Consider the following 6,000-nt stretch of genomic DNA (forward strand, 5'->3'; position numbering starts at 1 on the left):
GACTGATTTTGGACGAGATACTATAGTATGACTTTTTGGGTGATTTTGGAGGACATAATATACTATGACTTTTTGGGTGATTTTGGACGACATACTATAGTATGACTTTTTTTGGCCGATTTTGGACGACATACTATATGACTTTTTTGGCCGATTTTGGACGAGAAACTATAGTATGACTTTTTGGGTGATTTTGGACGACATAATATACTATGACACTTTGGAATTATTTAGGACGACATACTATACTATGACTTTTTCTTCACATTTTGGACGAGATAGTAAGACTTTTTGGTGGTCATACCAATCAATGACATTTTTACTAAACATTTTGCACATATTACCATACAGAGACTAGGCTTTTATGACAGTGATTTGCCCACCCCAGATGGGACTCGAACCCACAATCCCTGACTTAGGAGGCCAGTGCCTTATCCATTAGGCCACTGGGGCATGTTTTCACCATGTCACATGTCGTCATTTTTCACATTTTGGACGACATACTATCCTATGACTTTTTTTGGTCATTTTGGACGACATACTATCCTATGACTTTTTTTGGTCATTTTGGACGACATACTATACTATGACTTTTTTGGGTAATTTTGGACGACATACTATACTATGACTTTTTTGGACGACATACTATATTATGACACTTTGGAATTATTTTGGACGACATACTATACTATGACTTTTTTGACTGATTTTGGACAACATACTTTAATATAACTTTTTTGGACGACATACTATACTATGACTTTTTTTGGGTAATTTTGGAGGACATACTATACTATGACTTTTTTGACTGATTTTGAACGACATACTGTCCTATGACTTTCTTTGGTGATTTTGGACTACATACTATACTATGACTTTTTTGTTGATTTGGACAACATACTATACTACGACTTTTTGGACAACATACTATGACTTTTTTTGGTGATTTTGGACTACATACTATACTAAGACTTTTTTGAACGACAAACTATACTATGACTTTTTCTTCACATTTTGGACGAGATAGTATGACTTTTTGGTGGTCATACCAATCAATGATATTTTTACTAAACATTTTACCCACCCCAGATGTGACTCGAACCCACAATCCCTGGCTTAGGAGGCCAGTGCCTTATCCATTAGGCCACTGGGGCATGTTTTCCTAGCCTTTTGTCGTCTTTTGTCACATTTTGGACGACATACTATACTATGACTTTTTTGGGTGATTTTGGACGACATACTATACTATGACTTTTTTTGTTGATTTTGGACAACATACTATACTACGACTTTTTGGGTGATTTAGGACGACATACTATACTATGACTTTTTTGACACAACATACTATAGTATGACTTTTTTGACTGATTTTCGACAACATACTATCCTATGACTTTTTCTGGTGATTTTGGACGACATTCTATCCTATGACTTTCTTTGGTGATTTTCGACGACATACTATACTATGACTTTTTTTGTTGATTTTGGACAACATACTATACTATGACTTTTTTGAACATACTATACTATGACTTTTTTGACACAACATACTATAGCATGACTTTTTTGACGACATACTATCCTATGACTTTTTCTGGTGATTTTGGACTACACTAAGACTTTTTTGGACGACATACTATGACTTTTTCTTCACATTTTGGATGAGAAAGTATGACTTTTTGGTGGTCATACCAATCAATGACATTTTTACTAAACATTTTGCACACCCCAGATGGGACTCGAACCCACAATCCCTGGCTTAGGAGGCCAGTGCCTTATCCATTAGGCCACTGGGGCATGTTTTCACCATGTCACATGTCGTGTTTTGTCACATTTTGGACGACATACTATTCTATGACTTTTTTGACTGATTTTGGACGACATACTATACTATGACATATTGGAATGATTTTGGACGACATACTATACTATGACTGTTTTGACTGATCTTGGGCGACATACTATACTATGACTTTTTTGTTGATTTTGGACGACATACTATACTATGACATATTGGAATGATTTTGGACGACATACTATACTATGACTGTTTTGACTGATCTTGGGCGACATACTATACTATGACTTTTTTGTTGATTTTGGACGACATACTATACTATGACTTTTTGGGTGATTTTGGACGACATACTATACTATGACACTTTGGTATTATTTTGGGCGACATACTATACGATGACTTTTTTGACTGATTTTGGACGACATACTATACTATGACTTTTTGTCACACTTTGGATGACATACTATGACTTTTTGTCACATTTTGGACGACGTACTATACTATGACTTTTTTGTCACATTTTGGACACCATACTATACTATGACTTTTTTGACCGATTTTGGACGACATACTATACTATGACTTTTTGTCACATTTTGGACGACATACTATACTATGACTTTTTGTCACATTTTGGATGACATACTATGACTTTTTGTCACATTTTGGACGACGTACTATACTATGACTTTTTTGTCACATTTTGGACACCATACTATCCTATGACTTTTTGTCATATGGTGTATGTCGTCCAAAAAGTCACCAAAATGTCAAAACGTCCAAAATTTGACAAAAATGTCATAGTTTAGTTTGTTGTCCAAAAAGTCACCAAAATGTCATGGTTTAGTGTGTCGTCCAAAATTTGACAAAAATATCATAGTTAAGTATGTGGTCCAAAATTTAGTTTCGACACCCCCGGTCTAAAAGCTTCAAGTTTTAAAGGTTCAATCCACCCAAAATCAGCAGCAAGAACAGGCAAGAACAGGCAAGATCGATTTGTTTGCAATACTTTTAGTAAAAGTAATATATATATATATATTTATATATATATCCCTTAATAATCACTGCATTATTAAATGTATTATATTCAACATTAAATCATATATACTTTTTTAGTTTTTTACAGTTGTAGTTTATAGTTTACAGTTGTCCACATGTGAATTTAGATACAATTTTGATTTTCCTTCTGTTGTTGTGTTGCAAAATTAACACTTTTACTTTGAAATTTTGTGAAATACCATTTTGAATGTGTTTATTGCAATACCATGATGGAATACTGTGTTATATAATAACCCTAACTGGACAGTTGTTGTTTTCCCTACTTTTTCTCCCTAGACCGGCCCCCTTTTGACAAGACTAGATGCTCATTGGCCCCCATATCATTTGAGTTTTACACCCTTGTGTTGGATGATGGTGAACACCCGCACATGGAACATAATGCTGCATATGTGTGTGCTCTTATTTATGAATGAGAGGCCATGTATGGGCATACTGTACAGATATGTGAAGTGACTCTATAGGAACACAAAGCAGAGGCCTGAGCCAAAAGAATGCATAAAAGGCTTTATTTAGTTTATTTATTTACTTTATTTAGTTTAACGTGATTATACACTTACAAAAAATAATAACCCTCCTAAATGTTACACACTTGACCTTTAATCATCTGCAAAAGAGCAACAGTTTACTAGTCTTAGCCGTCACATGTCTCTAAGGTTGGAGTTAAGCATTTCGAGGATTATTGGAAGCCATTCATAATCCCCAAAATATGAAACTCAATGAGTTGACGTTTCCATAACTCTGGCAAACAACATTAAGGCCAATTCAAAGTTTCAATAAAGTAGAAAACATTTTGTAAACTGGTAAAACTAATGAGGGTCTCATAAGCCTTAGGCATTGTATTTAAGGATAATTAGCACTGTGGGCAGAGTTTATTTTAGTTGCGGACTCAACTTTTGAAAAATCTGCAGTAAAATTCTAATAAATATAAAATGAAAGGTATTTTCAGGCCCTATCTAACCAGACTGGTTGTGGGAAAAAAAATGTTTTTTTTGTCGTGAGTCTAGTACAACACAAGGGCTGTGAACTTTAAACTGAGCTGCACAAACTTTGCACTGTGGACAGAAACACTTACTTCTGAAGGATGGAACTGCACCACTCGGAATACAGCCTGTGGGGAACTTTTAAAAGAAGTGCAATGAAAATAAAAAATGAAGGGCAACTTCAAACTGATGAAGAGACTGAGGAGACAGGAACACAGTTGGATGCAGGTCTTTGAACTGTGATATATACAGCACTTTTCTCATATTGATGACCTCTGAAATCTGCTTTACACTGTTTTTGCCATTCACACACATTCACTCCTCACACACTCGTATCGCACAGAAACGTGGCGTTAAGTCTCTTGCTCAAGGACACACACGGCATGTAGACAAGCAGAGCCGGGAATGGAAGCTTCCAGTTGAAAGACTAATTGCTCTACCAATGACCCACAGTATGAGAATGAGGAATTGAGAGGATGAGGTAAAAAAAAAAAAAAAGAGAGAGCAGCATTAGACCTCAGTGTACAGCCTACATCAAAGTGAAGAAGAAGAAGAAGAAGAAGAAGAAGAAGAAGAATGCTTGCACCTGTATGTTTCTTACACAGCTGATGTGATTTGAAGCTAAGAAAGAAAGACCTGGCTGAGCTACTTTGGTGGTAAGTTGGACTTTTCAAATCTTTCTTTGATCACCATGATAAGACAAATATAATTAAGCGTGTTACCCTGTTTAAAAGGCTGGTTTTAGTCAGACTAGCACCACAATTGATTTTTAATTTAATTAACTGACTGAGAGCAGTAGACAGTAGAAAACACTGTGAAAACAACCAATGTTGTGTTTGCATGTTTCCCCCCTTTGGCTTCTGCTTTCCACACAAACAGCTCTCGTCTGTGTGTCTTAGTAGAAAAATGTTGAACGACAATGAGATCTGGGAGCGTGAGTGAGTGACAAAGGCTGACATTTACCATTGATGTGTTTACCGTATTATATTCTTCTGAAACGTAGTTGTCCTGAAATTATCTCACTGCGACATCCCATCATATTTGTACTCACTTAACCGCGTGAATAAGATAAAGGCTTATTTTCTATATTTGAACACAGCGTATAGTGTTGTATTTCGGCTCAGAGAGGAGATTGCGCTGCCCATGAATGGTAGAAGTTTTGTCAATGGAGCAATGTTATTTTGATGCAACAGTACTTAACAATAGTCCATCTGCTGCCTTTCACCATAATGTTGCCCAGGCGTGGTGGACTCAGCAGAGTCAACCAACAAATGTTTGCTAACAAAGAGTCCGAATGACTCATTCAGAGTGCTGGCTTTATTCTCAACAGTCTCCTATGTTCTCTAAAAATGTAGTTAAAAACTTCCAGAACTAAGTCTTCCAACTTTCTAACTATTTAACATTTGATACCTGATGGAATAACCCAAAATTTGCATTTAATGAGGGATGTGAAAGCACTAGATGCACTGGACATACAGTATGTACCTATAAGCAAAGTGTGTGGACAGAACCAACAGGATTGGTTTATAATGTGAGTGTTCTGAAAAACAGAGTCATTAAACACACCACGGGGGCTCACATTTGCTGGGACAGTTTTTGTCTTTTTGGACACAAGTTCTAATTATAAGGCAGGATTTAGAAGAACAAAAATAAATAAAGATTTGTCAAAGATTTGCAGATGGGTTCGTTGGTTTGGCTGGCAGGTTCTCAAGTCTGCATTGGCCAGAGATGAAATAACAGATCAGAGTTAGTTAACAAAGCAAAGTGGCGTGTCGAAGTGACTGAATGTGGTCGGGCAGACTCTGTCACTGATGTCCAGGCTGTTTGTCAGGGGGAGGACAGACATAATGTGAGGCCCAGATAATGCATTAGATCAGCAGCGGAGGAGGACATTAAACAAAGTGACAAAGCACAGAGAACTTTGACATCTGTAACACACCGAAGCAGTGAAGCAGTTTGGTTTGGTACAGTAACGTACTTATTTATTTTGCTGTTACCATTAGGAATAGTACCAAAATAACCAGCTCCAACTGTTCTATTTGTTGGCAGCCTCTCCTTGGGGTACCAGACTAAAATGCCTTGACTTGACTCTGGCCAAGATTGTCAGCTGATTGGGCGACAGAAAAACATCCCTCCCTTGTGACCAGTGTAAATATCCCATGG

The 6,000-nt window shown here is 36.8% G+C and overlaps 3 non-coding genes across 3 annotated transcripts; all 3 read right to left on the reverse strand.

Annotated features, from left to right (window-relative positions):
- Nucleotides 1-380: 380 nt before the first annotated feature.
- On the reverse strand, nucleotides 381-453 carry trnar-ccu (transfer RNA arginine (anticodon CCU)). Its single transcript has one exon. It is a non-coding gene; the product is annotated as a tRNA-Arg (tRNA).
- Nucleotides 454-1,081: 628 nt separating this feature from the next.
- Nucleotides 1,082-1,154, reverse strand: trnar-ccu (transfer RNA arginine (anticodon CCU)). Its single transcript has one exon. It is a non-coding gene; the product is annotated as a tRNA-Arg (tRNA).
- A 570-nt stretch (nucleotides 1,155-1,724) lies between these two features.
- Nucleotides 1,725-1,797, reverse strand: trnar-ccu (transfer RNA arginine (anticodon CCU)). The gene has a single exon. It is a non-coding gene; the product is annotated as a tRNA-Arg (tRNA).
- Nucleotides 1,798-6,000: the final 4,203 nt, after the last annotated feature.

The sequence above is a fragment of the Solea solea genome, chromosome 21, assembly GCF_958295425.1.
Source record: "Solea solea chromosome 21, fSolSol10.1, whole genome shotgun sequence".
Classification (NCBI taxonomy): Eukaryota; Metazoa; Chordata; class Actinopteri; order Pleuronectiformes; family Soleidae; genus Solea; species Solea solea.